We start from the raw sequence: 19,997 nt of genomic DNA, 5'->3' as shown, positions 1-19,997 counted from the left end.
AGTTAATGGGTTAAAATGTAGAGCCTTGATTATATTACGCAGGTTATCACAACCTTGATGCAATGAATATTGTTCTGTTTACTGAGCAGCAACTCTCCATGCGTTCATTGTGTTAGTCACAGGTTAATTTCCTCTTCCTGGCGAGAACCATTGACACACTTCTTATCATTTCCTACCTTAATTTTAAGATTTTACGGATGTTATTTAAGCACACTTAACCTATTGCAGTATTTCTGTTAAATTAAAAATTATATTTATGTCAAAATAATTGGAAAAATAAAGCATATATAGTAAATACTATTTATGAAATGGCATTATATATACAGTCCTGAAAACAAAAATTGCAACACCAAGAAAGATATGCCTTATGGTTATGCAAATCGCTAAAGTATTAACCAAATACTCAAGATGCACATAATGGATCTATGGGGTTGGGAACTTAGTAAGTGTAATGCTGTTCTCCCATAAAAGAAAGAACATACAAGAGTGGAGTACTCCTGATCATTGCTAGCAGAAAGAGAAAATGGAGTAACCATAAATCACAAAAATCAGGTAAAAGAATTTTCTTTTATTAAAAAGATTACCTTAAAATATCACGTGCCAAACAATAAGCCATGAGAACAAAGGAGGAACAAACAATAGGGGGATATACATAAAAAAATGTTATATATGGCATTAGAAACACAGAATAATGATAAATTATCACAAAAAAAGTTATTTCAGGCACCAATTACGGTATTGTGTTCACGCAACCTAGGATCTCTTCTGGTTGGTGCAGATGCTTAGTGTGCATGATAAATTATAAATTATATAGCTACATGATAATCATAAATAGGTGCTCAGTAATACCAATGATTCAATAGAACATGTAGAAGACTTAATAGAAAAGATTCAAATGCATGAAGGGCATGAAAAAGTAGGGAGGAATGCTGGTAATCGGTGTGCCAGCATGAGTTGACTTGTCTAGGTAGCACCCACACAGACTAGGCAAAGGGGAGGTGCTTGAAAAAGTAGCAGGTATTGCCAAATTCTGCAAATTATCAAAACTTTCAAGCAATTGGCTCCAATCTCTTGAATCTAAGAGGGGCGTAAATGCCAGAATGAGAAAAAAAAAATTAGTTACATGAAACTTCAAAAATTGTATCGAGTCTCGTGTGGGGATTTGGTGATGCCTGTTAATTTTAGATTTGGCAGTTATCGCCACTTGTTGCAAACTGAGAAGGACAGAATCCTTGAACTTAGTGTTATCATTGCAGCGCACAGGCATATATCAGCACTATTCAACGCTGTATATCCCAGTGGTTGGAAGAACAATGACAAACCAAAATGATGGCAAGAAGTAAAGCTCTGCATAAACGTATTGCAAAATTAGAGAAATAGTACATTGTGATCCATTCTGTATTGCAAGTAAATTGCACATCATATACTAAGACTAAGGCTTCAAGGAGTGTACAGTATATATACCATCAGGATTCATTTACACAATATTGGGCTACAAACTAGATGTCTAGCTACAGATTTTTCATTGACCTCATGCCTACAGGAGTTTTATTGACTTCTCAAAGAGTATCATGATGCAGAGCAGGAGGGCAAGGGAGGGTGGAATAGAGGTGTGCCCTTTTAGGCCTTTAGTGATGATTGCCACTTGGCGTGGGATGGAATGTTAGCTGGAGATTAGTCTGGAGACTATGAGGGCAATAACATGAAATGTGCTTCACAAAGGAAGGTTACACCAATCCTAGTCCTAGACAGTTTTGATAACTAGGCATTCCACTGGTTCCATGATTGATCCACTCCATATTGTAAGTGAAATTGATCATTGCATATCAAGGCATCAGTGTCTGTTAGGGCTGGCAGAAAGCACCAAGTATATTTAGATATTATAATTGGTGTGTTCGCAGCCTGGGGTCCACCGTGCAGGAGACCAACCTGCTGCTAGCAAATGGTGGCACAATATGGTGGTAGAAGCGAACTCTTTTACTTCACAGAGTCACACAGAAGGGAAAACGCTGTGCCCTGTTAGCGTCACAGGGAAACACAGCTGCCTAACAGAGCAAAAGCAATCAGTGGTCAGGGAGTAGCAAGCACACAAATACCTCCTCTCCGGTGGAGCTGGAATTCTAATGGCTTTACGCCAGCCCTGAATTCACCATACAAACCCCTCACCGGAGGTGCCGGTATTCTAGTGGCTTATTTCAGCCAGACCCTGACCACAAGCAGACAAGACCACAGAGTAGCTAAAGCTCATAACATAAGCTGATACTAGCGCATGGCTGTGCAACCATGTGAACCTTTTATAGCTGCAGTAACTTTAGGACCTTCCTAGAGGACCAATGGGAGCTGCTACAGTTCCTGATCAACTTCAGGACCTTCCTAGAGGACCAATGGGAGTTGCCACAGTACCTGAGCATGTGACCCCCGAACTCCAATGAGAGGTCTTTTCCCAGACATGCTCAGAAGGGGAAAAGCAGGACAGTCCCAGAGACATCTGCTCACCGCTGACCAGTACTGGCTACAATGACTGAGCCTGGAAAAGCAGCAGTAACAATCTGCACTGTATCAGGCTGAGCCAGACGCTGGGACCGAAATCTCCACTGAGCAGGTGCCACTGCGGCTGGAGAAGGATGGGAGACCGCAGCGGAAATGGGTCAAGATTCCCCCTGTACAGTGGTGGGAACTTGACCCCTAACAGTGTCTATATAAACCATACAAAGACATTTGAATGACATTGGGCTTTGAGCAAGATGTCCAATTACAGGTGCTCTAATGATCTCACACATCCACTCACATAGGATAACCAGGTGAATAGAAATGTGGCAATTTAGGTTGGAAAGAAGGTCTGCCCTCTTCAGTAAGGAGTCCTGCATTTTTCTTGAATCCAGTGATGGCTGAAGATTGGACAGGAGACCACATTCGCAGCGCCATGAAGAGGCCTTCACAAAAGAGCATCAAGCCAAATTATGGTGTTTGGTGGTATGATAGTCAAACTCAAATCTGGTCTTCATTCCAGGTACAATAACAGCTTGATGTTACAGTGATTTAGTCTTGGAGATAGTGGTGCAGCCAGTTCCACAAAGTGTCCTAGGAGCATTTTTTCAACACAATGCCAGGCCACAAGTTGTCCAAGCTACTGTGAATAGCCTTTGTGGCCTAAATGGGCTACATGGCTTGCAGTATCACCAGACTTATCTCCTATTAAGCACATCTGGAACATCATTAGTCGACAATTGCAAAGTGTGCTGCCAGGAGCAGATTTTGGTGATTTGCATTACCATGTGCATTCAGCAAAGCAGAATATTCCTCAGATAACCATTAATAATCTTGTTGATAGCATGATAAGGTATGTAAGTGCATTTATTTTTTGCGCTCGGCACTCATATTTGATGCTGAAAAAATCAAGATGCTTTGAAAAATGTTCAATTTTTTTCCTTTGAATAATATTAACATGTCTATTGTTGCTTTGATTTCTTTAATTACATGCCTTTTATAATATTGTTGCAAATGTAGCTAAAACACTTCATGCAGTTGACTGCATGCAGTTTTCCATAGAAAAACATGCTTTCATGGTACAGTTTTTGACTGGGTGTTACTTACCCACAACATTACCAGAGGTGCTTGTGTCCATAGTAATTAAATTGACCGCATTGTAAAAAAAATACTATATCAAAGGTAGTTTTTCAGTGCTAAAACTGCATTCATTTAACTGCACACATATTTTGGGCCACATTACCTGCATCATGATCAGGTCATATTTTTAGTATATTGACAGTATTTTATACATATCAGATTTGTTGCAGAAATGCTCAGAATTTGTTTAATGCAACAGAAAGGGTTGTTTCTACAGTATGTACATGGATTTCTGCAAACTCTGTTGAAATAATTTGACAGCCCAACAAATTTCAGCAGCAAATAGCTATTTAGACATGATTGATTTTTACTACTTTCTACCATCTGAGACAAAATAGAACAATATAGGGCACTATTTGTCCCTGATATTTTGGAGGAGGCTGTCTGGTATTTTTCTCCTGGACAGCCCCTAAAGCACAATTTCTTTGTACAGTATTGGAGAGAATCACCACCGATTTGAACAAATTAGGATCACATTGGACTATTAATATTTTTTCCATTCTTCAAGAAAAACCTCTTTTAGAGTCCGGATGCTGGATGGAGAGTGATGCTCAACTAACTTGTCTCTTCATAATAACCTTTGAAATATCACACAGTTTTGAAGTCCAAAAACATTTATCTTGGTCTCATCACTTCAGAGTATAGGGTCCAAGTAGTCTTCATATTTTTCGGTATGGGCCCTGACAAATTGTAGGTGGGCTTTTTTGTGCATGGGCATCAAGAGAAGCTTACATTGTGGACATCACCCATGCATGCCATTCCTATACAGCGTATGCCATTCTGTGCGAAAATACTCAGTCTGGTGTTGCTTTCTACTTCTTCAGCTAACTGTAGTGAACATGCAAGTCAGTTTTCATTAACCCTTCTCATCAGAATACTCTCCTGTTTAGATGTTAACTTCCTTGGTTGGCCTGGACATTTCCGTGAGATGATTTCAGTTCCATTTTTGTTATCTTTTTTTATCACTTTTGCTACAGTATCCTGACTGATAAGTAAAGTTTTGCTGATCTTTTTGTAGCCTTCGCCTTTTTTGTATCAAGAAATTATTTTTTTTTCTCAGGTGACGTTGCTCTTCGATGCGGTGCTGTTGTTGAAAGCATGAAATGGGAGGAGGTTTTCTTTAAGTAGCAACTTTTTATGGTCAACTGTCTGCTGGACACATGTTTAATGAATGATTAGACTTACCTGTGGCTGTAAACTTGTTAACTTAAAGGGACTCTGTCACCTCTATTAGGCGGGATATTAAAATGAGTTGTTACCAGTCAGATGGGCGGTGTATCCTCATAATTTCTCCACCCCATCAGTCCCTTTTTTCCGCAATAGTATAGTGCATAAGAGTATGCGTGCACCATAGTTGGTGTGTGCGCCTGCAGTCTTCGGTGGCGCACACGCAATATGCTTTTCCCTACTGCGGGCAAAGCCGAAAAGCATTACTGCACATGCGCCCACGTACTATGTCCTGGAACACACATAGTGCGCGGGCGCATGCGCAGTAATGCTTTTCGGCTTTGCCCGCAGTAGGGCAAAGCATGCTGCATGTGTGCCACCGAAGGCTGCAGGCACACGCGCCAACTATGGCGCACGCATAATCTTATGCACTAAACTATTGCGGAAAAAAGGGACGGACGAGGTGGAGAAATTACGAGGATACGCCGCCCATCTGACAGGTAACAACTCATTTTAATATCCCGCCAAATTGAGGTGACAGAGTCCCTTTAATTTGAATTTTGTAGTCTAATCTTAAGATTTGCACCTAAGACTTTAATTGGGGTGTACTCATTTTGCAACACTGTGTTGAGTGAACTTGTTAGGTAACTTACTTGTTTGGGTGTGCAAAATAACAAATCATGTTTGCAATTGATGGTCCATATTTGTGAGAGTATTTTGCACTATAGAATCTCATAGAAAATGTTGCTTTGGAAAGGAAACTAGAGGTGTTCTGACAAATCAGTTGAAGTACACACATTTATGCTAAGCACTGTATCACAGCACTGTTATTTCCTATACAGCCTGCAAAACTGTTATCTACACCTATATGGTCACTGTATGTGATAATACTGCGCTTAGACTTTGTATATTGTTTTTATTCACAGCCGGGAATCAAGACAGTCATTATCCATGACCGGCTGCTGCGGGCGACTACACCACCGTGCAACGCTGAGGGGTGCCAGGCCTTTTGGCTCTGCTTGGCTTCATGTTTCCTCACAAAGGATGAGTTTTGCTGAGCCACCTGCTCTGCAAGTTTACAAACCAAGACTGACACACCCAACCATTTGTTGCAGGGTTTTTTAAATAAAATCTGTGGCCATGGGCCACTTATAAGACCTGGCCTGGAGCGAGCGGACAGTCTCACTACCATCATGTAGTCCACTCCAAAAATAAAAGCCCATGCCAGATTTTCTTAAATCTGCCTTGGGCAAATAGCTTGCCCAAGACCAAACTTACTTTTATTTTGCACTGCAATCACAGCTATGCCTGTGACTGCAATGCACTCCAGCGGCCTCAATACACTTCTGTGCACATCCTGGGGACACAAAGTGACCCTCGCTTAACACCTGTCGCTGCCTCACAACATCTATCTGTATTTACGGTTTACCAATGCCCCCCTACCAGATCCAATCTTTCACTATTGGATAAGTAGAATGTTTAGGACCCCAAAATTCCTGCAGTGTGCTTTTCGTTTACATGAAATTATCAAGCAATGTTTACCTAACATGATTCATTTTACAAACCAAAAAGTAAATTTTTGACTTCTTAAATAAGCCAAAAAAATCTGTATAACACTTACAATGTAGACATTCACACTAATGCTTGTTCTGCACAGTGCAACAAAACTGCACCAAAATTGTGGCACACATTTTTGTCACAAAGCAAGTTAATTAATAGGTGATATAATTTAGACTACACAGTTATAATTAGACAGATTCATCAAATTGCATGAAACACTATGATAATTTAGGCTTATTTTAAGGCTGTATAATCTTGGGGACTATGTACGCGAACCACAAACCAACCTATACATTATGCTAAATGTGTCGCACCCCACTGCTCAGCTATTAATAATCTATCTTAAAGATTGGCCATCAATACAAAAGTCATGGATAAACCTTTAACATTTCATTGCCTAAGAACTAAACAAAATTTATAATTCTGTCCCAATAGGATAATAGTACATGATGAATGGCTATGATTCAAATAGTAAAGTTTTAAAGTGAACCTGTCAGGTCCTCCATGTTCCCACAACTGCAAGCAGTTGTGTCTACATATCTAAATACCCTGCCTTTCATTCCCTTTATTACATTAAAGACATAAACAGAGCTTTAGAAAAAGTATTTCTAAAGTCCGTTTATGATATGTACATGAAGCCTTTGACTAGTGGATGGTACATTAATAGTTGCATTGGACTATTTTCCTCATTAAAAAAAGATAGTCTAATATTATTGACTCATTTATTTAGTTCCATTTGGTTTCTTTTAGGCCTTGTGTGAAAATCTGTTGTAGCTTTAGGTAAAATTTTTGTGTAAATGTGGACAATTCTGAACGATTTAAAAAGTTTCAAGTACAACTGTTTCTAATAGTCAATTAAAAGAGACCTGTCAATCAAGCTGATCCATGCGGAAAGAATTTGAAGTGGAGAGGCACTTCTTCCTGAACTCAGCACTTAACCCTTGCTGCAATAGTGGTAGCTTCTCAAAATAATTGAAGCACTTTAGTATAAAATATGGTTGAATTCCTTGATGACATACACTGTATATATACAAAGAGTTTGTGAGATTCACTATACATGTACAGCATTGTGACAGTGTAGGCTCAAAAATTGTGACCATAAAAAACTCAAGGGGGTGGGATGCACCTAGCCATGTTAAAAGCGTGCTCAGAAACATTGTTTGCCTTTGGATTGACTCCTGGCCCTGGCTATACCAATAAATTGTCCTTCTTAAAATAGCTTAGATTAATCAGAGGAGTGAAAATCAATGGTTACAAAAGTTTGCATAAGTGTTATGGGTTAGAGAACCAAAGAATAAATGTTTCCAGCATAGTAGTCAAGTAATCTGGATGCCATTATAAGTAGGATGGCGTATGCTAGTGTTCATCAAAAATGGATTCAAAGGACCCTGTAATTTGCCATAACATGTTCTGTGGTTCCTGAGGTCTTGCCTCGGCTAAGAATCCCCACTCCTTCTCCTTCAAGGGTCAACTCACATCTCATCTCAAAAATAAGAATGGATTGTCTGAGCTCCTGGGATCAGCCCACCCATGAAGGGGGTAGGGGTCACACCTTCTTTTCAATGGTTGGGTCCACCAGAAGATTCTAGACTGGTCAGCTCCGCTTAGTCTATCCAGTATGTGCATTTGACTAGCCACCTGCTGTGATGAAGAATGGCTATTCCTTCACTAGTGGTGTTGACAAAGCTTAATTACATTATAGCTTAGGGCTGCAAGTATTGGGGGAAGGAGACAGGTTAAGTTACATACATACCATGACATTGCAAAGTGTACAGTAAATACAACCAAAGAGAAGTCGCACCACATCATGACATATTATACAAAATATAACATGACAGCCTAACTCCTTGTATTGTTTATGCTTGCAAGGTGAAAACAGAGCTGAACCTTGGAATCCTGCAAAATACAGCAAAAAAGGTAGCAGCAAAAACTGTGTTTTGTGTGCATTTTTTTCTGCCAGGAGATCAAGTTTCGGCTGCAGGAAGAAAAAAACAAAAAGTGGAACCTAATGTGAATCTAGCCTTATAAGGGTAATTTTGCCTGTGTGAACTGGTAGGACAAATGGAAAATTTAATTAGGAAGCTAAATTATTGTGGTGCTGTAAAGAAAGTTTTGTTTTCTTTCAGTGATTTATTTCAACAGCTCAAGTTTCCTTCCCTTTCCCTTTCTCCTTACTCATAGTGGGGATAGCTATGAAGGCACTTCTAAAATGGGTCAAGGGCATTGATATAGTTTTATTAACTATTCCATCTGTCCTTTTCATAAGGTAAAAATTAACCCATTATTGTCCTATTAGCAGAAAGGGAATAAACCCCTTAACATCCAATGACGGATATATCGAACATTGGACACCTCCCCCTGCTTGGTGTGGGCTCCGGTGATAAGCCTGCACCTTTTCTAACACATGACAGCTGATCTGATCAGCTGTCATGTGCCCCTAACAGCCGCAGGAGGAAACGCGATCCACCCGCGGCTGTTAACATGTTAAATGCCGCTGTCAAACAATGACAGCAGCATTTAACATGCATGCGCAGGAATCGAGTCATTAACGCCGCCCATCGGTGCCCATGTCACATGACTGCGGGTCACTGATGGGTTGGCATGACAACCCGGGGTCTGCAGCGTTGTTTGCTCATAGCAAGTCAGCATTTCTGCTACATAAAGCAGGGCTGCAGCCCTACTCTTTGTAGCACAATCGATCAGATGATCGCAACTTCTAGTCTCCCATGGAGACTATTAAAGCAAAAAAAAGTAAAAAAAAGTTTTTAAAAATATAAAAAAATAAAAACAGTATAAAAGTTCAAATCACCCTGCATTTGCCCCATTCAAAATAAAACAATAAAAAAATCAAACATACACATATTTGGTATCGCCGCATTCGGAATCGCCTAATCTATCAATATATAAAAAGAATTAATCAAATCGGTAAATGACATAGTGAGAAAAAAATCAAAATGCCAGAATTAAGTTTTTTTTGTTCGCTGCAACATTGCAATGAAATAGAATAACGGGTGATCAAAAGAGTATATACACACCAAAATGTTATCAATACAAATGTCTGGTCGGTGTGCAAAAGACAAACCTTCACCTGGCCCCAGATCCTGAAAAATGGAGACTCTGCAGGTCTTGCAACATGGCAATTTTTTTTTTTTTTACAAATTTTGGATTTTTTTTCACCACTTAAATAATAAAGAACCTAGACATATTTGATGTCTGTGAACGTGTAATGACCTGGAGAATCATAATGGGAGGTCAGTCTTAGCATTTAGCGAACATGGTAAAAAATAAAACAAAAAAAATTGTGGAATTGCACTTTTTTGCAATTTCAATGCATTTGGATTTTTTTCCCAGCTTCTAGTACACAATATGGTAAAATCAATTGTCCCATTCAAAAGTACAACTTGTCTGGCAAAAAAACAAACTCACATGGCTATATTGATGGAAAGGTAAAAAAGTTATGGCCATGGGAAGAAGGGAGCAAAAATTGGTAACTCAAAAACGGAAATACCACTTAAGGCTGGTTTCACATGTCAGTGGCTCCGGTACGTGAGGTGACAGTTTCCTCACGTACCGGAGCACTGACACACGTAGACACATTGAAATCAATGCATCTGTGCAGATGTCATTGATTTTTTGCAGACCGTGTCTCTGTGTGCCAAACACGGAGACATGTCAGTGTTCATGGGAGCGCACGTATTACACAGACCCATTAAAGTCAATGGGTCCGTGTAAAACACGTACCGCACACGGACGTTGTCCGTGTGCAGTCCGTGTGCCATGCAGGAGACAGCGCTACAGTAAGCGCTGTCCCCCCACATGGTGCTGAAGCCGCCATTCATATCTTCTCTGCAGCAGCGTTTGCTGTAGAGAAGATATGAATAATCCTTTTTTTTTTTGTTTCTGGTGTTTAACATAAAGATCCCTGTCCCCACCCCCCTCCCACCCCCTGTGCGCCCGCCCGCTGTTATTAAAATACTCACCCGCCTCTCTTGCAGTGTCCTGTCCTGGCCGCAGCTTCTCCTGTATGCGGTCACGTGGGGCCGCCCATTACAGAAATGAATATGCGGCTTCACCCCTATGGGAGGTGGAGCCACATATTCATGACTGTAATCGGCGGCCCCACGTGACCGCTCATACAGTAGAAGGTGCGGCCAGGACAGGACACTGCGAGGGAGGAGGGAGGCGGGTGAGTATTTTAATGCCGGCGGCCGGGCGCACAGGGGGTGGGAGGGGGGAGGATGCCGTAAAGTTTATTTTAAACACATAAAAACAAAAAAAAAAGGATTTTTCATCCCTCCTCCTGGAGAGAATGGATGAATGGCGGCTTCAGCACCATGCTGGGGGGACAGCGCTTACTGTAGCGCTGTCTCTCCTGCATGGTCCGTGTGGTACCCAGGCGGCACACGGCTGCCGCACGTGTGCCACACGGATGGCCTACGTGAGCTCATGGACACACGGACACGGATAACTCCGGTACCGATTTTTTCCTGTACCAGAATTATCTGGACGTGTGGGACAGGCCTAAGGGATTAAAATGAAAGGGGTTGTCGTGGCATAAGTCATCATTAACAGATTATGGGGTCTAATATCTCTCTGATATTGATGACCTATCCTGTAGAGAACTAGAAAACACCTTTAAAATTAGAAATCAAAGCTTACTTGCTCATACAAGCTTTTTTTTTAAGAAAGAACGGTGAAAGGATTTTTAGGAGTGGGATATTGTTCACAGGAAATCAATATGTATACCTACATTTTGAGCTAAATGTAATTTTGCAGGTTAGTAAAAAGGGGTAGCCAAGGATGTGATAATATGGAAACCTTAATCTTATCACTGGTGTTTTACATCTTTACATCACTTTTAATATCACTAAAAAGAGAAAAAACTACTTAAAATGATCCTAATTAAATTTTAGAATATGAACCTAATTTCTTTGGAATATCCTTATACCAATATACATAATTATCAGAAAAACACAACAAGTAGGCAATCTCATGTAAGAGAAAAGATTACCATATGGATATGTTCACATTTAATTTTGAGTGCCAAACCTGTAAAACAAAGCACCCACAAATATGTTTTGGGGGGCAGTTTGGGTGTAAATTTTAAAGTGGTATTCTCATGTTATTAAATTGCTTTAGTTAGTTAGATAACATGAATATAAGTAAGTTTGCAATTGACTTGCTTTTTCTATCTGCTTTCATTCTCCTATAATGAGAGCTTTTGTGTTTCATATTGTACAGCTTGTTTCCACGGAGCTAGGCCACAAAAGTGTGCAGTAGCTACATTCCGAGAGAGGGGTTAACTCATAATATCCTAGCCACCTCTCTGCAGACCATTGATTTCTACAGAGCAATTAGCTTCTCACCTCCCTCCCACTCCCTCTCAGCTTCTGACAAACTGTTATTATTAATCTTGCAAAATCATCAGCCTCCACTGTTGGCAATATTCAGGCCATGTCTCCTAATCATGGCAGTCTCTTTTACTGCATTCTTCTTCAAATTCCCCACTATGTGTAAATATCGTGATATAAACATAGACTCACAGCAAACCACTGGTAGCTGTTTTAGTTACAGCAGAACTTGTGCTGGTCTTTACAGTTCTTCTAATACTCTGCTACTCAACAGAACGGTCACTCAAGGAGGTGTGCCTGTCCTGCCAGAAACCAGGAAGTGAAAGACTGTAAAGCTGTGTGCAGCTCAAGTGACAACTTGAGAGTAACCCTTTAATCATTTTTGTGTGTGTGGATGTTTCTTCTGTTTTAAGGGTATACTAAAACTTGGCTGTTACTTGGATTTTAAAGTGGATTTGCTTCAAAATCCACTAAAAAAAGAAAACATACACTTTACATACTCTCTGAATTTGAACTGTATCTTCTTCAAAAAATCATGAAAAAAGACATTTTTGTGAATATAATGAATTCAGTGCCCAGATTTAGTACTTTTTTTCCATGCTAAAAAAAAACAAACAACTACACACTGTACATTATAGCCGTGTTTTTCCTGTTGACATATATTCAAATAGTATATGTAGTGAGCAAAATAAACACAGAAACATTTCAGCACCAGGAAAAAGTACATTTGAAAACATTTATTAGTGTAACATAAAATCACATGATCAAAAACAATATGAGAAAAGGAGGGACAGGGGAGAAGGGGAGAAAAAACCTTACGCGTTTCGGACAAACATGTCTTTAATCATAAGGTTTTTTCACACTTTCTCCCCCAACAACACTTTTTTCAAATAATTTTTTAATTATGTGAATTCATGCCACATTGATACATTTTTCTACATTTAATATTTTTTCTTGGTGCTGGAATGTTTTCGTATTTATGTTGCCTTCCATGCCGGGAAAACTTGCCCTCTCCATTCCGTGCATCATGTTATGGATTATCCTATACCGCGCTCTACCTTGGTGAGATAAGTTCATCTTTTTAGTATATATAGTGGGTTTTGAACCAGAATGTGCTATAAATTCCACAAAAAATCTTTAACCCCTTTATCCCCAAAGGTGGTATGCACGTTAATGGCCAGGCCAATTTTTACAGTTCTAACAAGAGTCAATTTATTAGGAAATAATTCTGGAACGCTTCAATGGATCCCACTGATTCTGAGAATATTTTTTCATGACATATTGTACTTCATGATAGTGGTAAAATTTCTTCAATATAACTTGTGTTTATTTGGAAAAAAAATGGAAATTTGGGAAAAATTTGGAAAATTTTGTATTTTTCAAACTTTGAATTTCTATGCCCTTAAATTATAGAGGTGTGTCACACAAAATAGTTAACAAATAACATTTCCCACATGTCTACTTTACATCAGCACAATTTTTTAAACAATTTTTTTTGTTAGGAAGTTATAAGGGTTAAAAGATGACCAGCAATTTCTCCTTTTTCCAACAAAATTTACAAAACCATTTTTTAGGGACCACCTCATGGTGAAGTGATTTTGAGGGGTCTAAATTATAGAAAATACTAAGAAAGTGGCACCATTCAAAAACCGCACACTTTAAGGTGCTCAAAACCACATTCAAGAAGTTTATTAACCTTCAGGTGCTTCACAGGAATTTTTGGAATGTGGAAAAAAATGAATAATTTTTTTTTTTTACAAGGTTAGCAGGTAAAATGGACCCCAAAATTTGGTTTGCAATTTCTCTTGAGCATGCCGATATCCCATATATGGGGGAAGACCAATGTTTGGGCGCACAGATCTCGGAAGGGAAGGAGCGCCATTTGACTTTTCGAATGCAAAATTTGCTTGAACAATTAGCAGATGCCATGCCACGTTTGGAGAGCCTCTGGTGTGCCTAAAAAGTGAAAATCACCCACAGGTGACACCATTTTGGAAACTAGACCCCTCAGGGAACTGATCTATATCTGTGGTGAGCACTTTGAACCTTCAGGTGCTTCACAGAAGCCAAGAAAATAAAAAAATCAAATTTTCCCTATAAATATGTTTTTAGCCCCTAAATTTGCATTTTCACAAGGGTAACAGGAAAAATTGCACCATATAATTTGTAGTGCCATTTTTCCTGAGTACACCGATACCCCATATGATGGAGAGAACTACTGTTTGGGCGCACTGCAGGGCTTGGAAGGGAAGGAGCATCATATGACTTTTTGAATGTAAAATTTCCTAGAATCATTAGCGGAGGCCATGTCCAATTTGGAGTGGCCCTGATGTGCCTAAACAGTGCAAACCCCCGGCAAGGGACCCCATTGTGGAAAATTGACAGCTCAAATAATGTATTTAGATGTGGAGTGAGCACCTTGAACCCCCAGGTGCTTCACAGAAGTTTATTACAGTGAGCTGCGAAAATAAAAAAATCAAATTTCCCCACAAAAATGTTATTTTAAAAAATTAGCATTTTCATAATGTAACAGGAGAAACTGCACCATACAATTTTTTTGCAATTTCTTCTGAGTATGCCAATACCTCAGTATGTTTAGAAATCTAATGTTTGGGTGCACAACAAGACTTTGAAGGGAAGAAGCACAATATTGGAGTTCACATTTTGCTGGAATGATTTGAGGGTGGCATGTAAAATTGGCAGAGCTCCTGAGGTGCCAGAACAACAGAAACCCACATATGTGAACTAATTTTACAAACTACAGTTTGCAATGTACCCCTTTGGGAATTTATCTACAGTTGTAGTGATGATTTGGACTTTATGTTGTTTTTCCAGAAACAAGCAGCAAATAATGTTGCCGAGTGAAAATTGTAAACTGCTAATGTAGTGACCAGTACGTTGTAGTGACCAGTACGTTGCAGTCACCAGTACTTTAAGTCCAGCTCATGCTTCTGGAGACATGCATCCATTAATTAGGTGGGCTCTCATCACTTCATAAATGCCAAACATGTGGATGCTATATGTGGTTTAGGTACACTGTTGGGCTCATAAGGAAGGGGGGTATTTGGATTTGAGAGTGCAGAATCCGCTGAATTACTTTTGAGGGGCGAAGAGCCATTGTACACAGCATTTTGGAAGCCCCCTATATTTCTGTTAGCTTTTACCGGGAACATTTTACATAACGTTTGGGATCATTTATCCGGCGCTCTACGCTGAACACTTACTCTTGGGATTACATCTACTGTAAATCTCTGAGTGACGTAATTCAGATGAAACCCCTAATTTACTATAATGAGGCAGCAAAGTTACTGTGGACTCTGTCTGGCCTCTGACCAGCAATGTCCTTCTTTTCAGAAGTACATAAAACTGAGGCCAACTGCACATTTATGCAATCCTAAAAAGATGGACACAGCCAGATCACAGGTCCATTGGCATTCACAGTGCCTCAGTCTGCCTCATTATAGAGAATCTTCCTCCGGGGGTTTCATCTGAATCACGTATTTAAGAGATTTACATGGAAACTGATGTAAGTGCTCAGCATAGAGCGCAGGATAAATGTGCGCCAAACCTTACTGCAATCTTTGGGAGGCAGAATGAACAAAACAGCTGATGAATAATTGGTTTTATACTTTTTTTTCCCCATTCCTTGTGTGTTATAAGTGCTTACACGACTTTATTCTTCGGGTTGGCTGCTGTCACACAGTAAAAGACGCTTTTATTGCAAAAACAAGTGATAGCAAATATATGTACCTTTATTGTTTTTTTTCACAAAAATATTCATTCATGGGTACAATATATTTTGATTTTTAAATATTTAACAATTTCTTTTTTAGCTTCTTTTTAATTTTTTTAAACTTTTTTACTTTGTCCCACTATTGGACTTTCATTTTTTGCAGGCTGATTGCTTGTATAGCATGGGGATGCAGCAACATTCCTATGCTATGCAAACTGTCAGCGCTGCAGTGACAGGGTAAGTAGCTGAACATGCTCTGAGCATGATCTAGCAACTTTCCTAGCTCTGGTGACCTGGATGTTGTCATGACAACAGCGTGTCACCATGGCAATGATTGGGACCCCACGTGATGTTGTGGGGTCTCCGATCCAAGGGCAGAAGGACTGTCATCCATCTTCCTGCTCCCAAAATGCTGTGAATTGATTTGATCATAGCATTTCGGAGATTAAAGTGCCGGGAGCGGTGCAAGACCACTACTGGCACTTAGTGCAGGGTGTCAGCTGTCAGAATGTGCTGACACCCAGCGGTGATTGAACATGCACAGCCTGTGTATGTGTAAAATATCCGAGATGTATCCATACGACCCAGGTCAATAAGACCCAGGTCACTGGGACATATGGATACGCCTCTTAAGGGAAAGGGGTTAAATATATAGACACCTTGTCATTCACCATGTGGTGAGTGAACTATACTCTTTTGCACTACAATCATCAGTCCAAATTGCAACTACTAATCTCTCTTTGGTTAATTTAAAGTTAAAACATACCATATATTCTTGAGTAAAAGCCAACCCGAGTATAAGTCGAGGTGCCTCAAGGCCATGGAAAACTGGGTAAGCTTATTGACTCGAGTATAAGCCAGGTATTGTCCCCATATCCCTATCCTATGTATGGATCCCCCATCCTGTCCTGGTATGTGGCTCCCCTGTTCTGTCCTGGTATGTGTGGCTGCTCTGTCCTGTCCTGCTATGTGTGGCTCCCCCTGCTGTATGCAAGGCTCCCCCAGTCCAGCATGGCTCCCCAATCCCACATAGCTTGGCTCTTCTGGTTCCACATGGCTCACACCCCCCACCACCACCATCCTACTCACCCTCCTTTTGCCGTCGCTGCATCTTCGCTGTCCCGGCATGCCAGCTCTTCCTGTGCTCAGCGTCACATGGTACCACTAATTAAGGTAATGAATATGCGCTCCACGCCTATGGGAGTGGAGACACGTGCATATTCATTACCTTAATGAGCGGTACCACATGACCATTGAGCACAGGAAGAGCTGCCAGCGCCAGGACGGAGATACAGCAACAGCGTGAGGAGGGTGAGTATGATGTCTTCTGTTAGGCAGCTGCAGCTGTCACTGTGCCACAGCCGCCAGCTCCTGACGCTGCTCCACCATTCCCCCTCCCCACCAACTTTCTGGACAATGACTCGTGTATAAGCCGAGGGGGGTGTTTTCAGCACAAAAAAATGTGCTGCAAATCTCGGCTTAGGGTACCGTCACACAGTGCAATTTTGATCGCTACAACGGCACGATTCGTGACATTCCAGCGATGCATTTACGATATCGCTGTGTCTGACACGCTACTGCGATCCGGATCCCCGCTGAGAATCGTACGTCGTAGCAGATCGTTTGAAACTTTCTTTCGTCGTCTAGTGTCCCGCTGTGGCGGCATGATTGCATTGTGTGACACAGGTTGTATACGATGTGCGCACAGTAACCAACGGCTTCTACATCGCAAATACGTCATGAAATTATCGCTCCAGCGCCGTGTATTGCAACGTGTGACCGCAGTATACGACGCTGGAGCGATACTTATACGACGCTGCAACGTCACGAATCGTGCCGTCGTAGCGATGAAAATGGCACTGTGTGACGGTACCCTTACACACAAGTATATATGGTAATTCTTCAAAGTTCGATTGTTTTTTAATGAAGATCATGTGGTGTTTTTTGCATTTAATTATGTTGCATTTCAAACAAACAATTTCTCTACTTCAGGATGCTTCATATTTTTTAAATTGAAGCTCTGGGTGTAAATGGATTCACAATAGACTGAATATCAGTACGAACTTCCTATGCTATTAGGACCATAGTAATGAAATTTTAAATTCATTTTTGGCGCATTTAAAATCCTTATGAATTAATTGAAATTATTTTTGAGCTTTAGTTATTTTCACTGTAAAATAATCTTTGTACAGTGTGTATATACTGTACATAAGCTAAATATTAAGTTTACACGTTACTTTAACAATTCTAATAGATATATCATGATTCATAGGTCAAGTGAGTTAGTTTTCGTTACATATTTTGTGAAAATCAATTTGAAATATATGAGCCCTATGAATTATAGATGCATTTCATAACTGGCAACCATTTATACTGCCTAGATTCACACATGAATTAGCAAGAATTTAAATGTGTCCATACAAAACATCAGTCATTACTTATTTTAGTTAAGACAAGTGTAACTCTACATACAGTGATGGGCAAAAGGGTAAAAATGAACCTTTGACTTTCAGGCTCAATATCTCATCATCCACTACTGCTTTTATCGTGAGACTACCATCATTTTATAGACAATCATCTTGGCTACCTCATACATAAATTTGACTTGCAACTATTTAGCATGTGATTAATGATGCAGATTGTCATGTCACTTCATTGTTACTGTTTTGTTCCTGGTGCTGGAAAAATATTTTCTTCCTGTATACTACAAATTGCAACCTGTTCTCACATTCTCTAATAGCTCAGTGTGTTAATAGGTTGATTCGCAAGGGAAAGGTCACTGGTTCAAATTAAGGAGCAGCCATGAAGAAGAATTTCCCAAGAAAAGAGAAATACCATCCAGGAAAAATACCATCCAGAAAAAATATCAGAGTCAACAAACATCAGTGGAGGTGGCTTGTATGTTTCATGATACTGAGATCACAGACCTCTATGCAAGCACATTACACAAGTCTGGAATGTTGGCTGTTGGCCCCAAAAAAGATGAAAAAGCCTCAACTTCAATGTCATCATAAGAAGCTTTGGCTTAAGTTTGCAGAAAAGTATAAAAAGTGGACAGAGAAGACTGGAAACAGGTGACTTAGAGCGATGAGATGAAAGTAAATAGACTAGGCTCTGATGGGTGAAAATAGGTCTGTAAGAAATATGGGAAAAAGGGGCTAATGGAATGGAAAATTGAAGGAACTGTCAAGTTTGGTGGAGCAAGCCGGATATTATGGATTTGTTTCACAGTCAAAGGCATTGGATATTTGACCAGGATCGAATGTGGTCTCAATCCTGAGCTATATGAGAGTATCCTATAAGATGAGTTACTTTGAAAACTTGAGTATTATGGGTATGAAAAGGACGACATAGTGTTTTAGCAGAGTAACGACCCGAAGCACACGTTGAAATTGGCAAAGCAATGTTTCAATGAAGATGAAGCAGAGGAGCTGATTTGGCCCCTAGTGTCACCCAATAAAACACTTGTGGGTAGAGTAAAATAAAAAGTTGCACACATACCCAAGTGAGTCGATCAGTATGCACCAACTTTGAGGAAGAGACCTGAGATCAGATTTTGATTGTGATATACTGGAATTTGAAAAGAGTATGCCCAGAAGGATTCAGGCAGTGTTGAAAGCCAAGAGTGGATTAACAAAATAATAAAAAATAAAAATTTAGATTTTTAGGGGCAAACCAGAAACAATGTGGTGACAAGAATCTGCATAACTAATCATATGCAAAAATAATTGATAGTCAAATTTATGTATGAGATAGCCAAGATGTTTGTCTATAAAATGATGGTAGTCTCATGTTCAAAGTGGTAGGGATGATGAGAAAGTCAAATGTTCAAAACACTGTTCCCTTTTGCTCATAAGTATCTCACATTTTAATTATGGCTACATTCAAAAATAAATAAGTACAAATTTTAAAAGTATAGTTGATAATGTTTTTAACATATACTTATCATCTGTACACAAAAGATTAACACATTTTATGACTGACAATATTCTCAGAAGTCTATGACATAATCAAGCCTCAGGTGTTGCCTATGACATCACACACCCTGCTTGAGATAGTTGTAGAGGCATGTCTTCTAAGTTGCACCACTTTTTATATTCGTCATTCACATGTGCCTTTTATATCTCACTGTATTCTGACTATAATACCCAGACCTCATTTGGTTATAATGAACTGAACTTAAAACACCAAAGACCCATGTTACGCTGCAATATGCTGTAAAGAGTTTGTCCCATGAACAAAGTTCATCTTAAATAATAGACCTTGAAATGAAAATAGGTTCCACAATTGGATGTGTTAAACTAAAATGTTCCTGTGCTGAGATAATCTTATAAATGTGCCCCTGCTGAGTACTGTGTAATGGATGTGTCACGCCATTCTATCTGTATCTGGTTTTTGGCATGACAATGTATGTCTTTGCTTTAACCCTTTGCTCCTTTCCCCCTAATAGAGCTGGGATATTGTTGGCTGTTACCTGTATGGAGCATGCTCAGTTCCCTGCTCTGCTGCGTAGCCGTACATGGGTGGTTAGGTCTTTGCTCTGCTGCATTACCTTCGGC

This window comes from Ranitomeya variabilis, chromosome 2 (genome assembly GCF_051348905.1).
Source record: "Ranitomeya variabilis isolate aRanVar5 chromosome 2, aRanVar5.hap1, whole genome shotgun sequence".
Taxonomy (NCBI): Eukaryota; Metazoa; Chordata; class Amphibia; order Anura; family Dendrobatidae; genus Ranitomeya; species Ranitomeya variabilis.
This window is presented reverse-complemented; position numbering follows the sequence as displayed.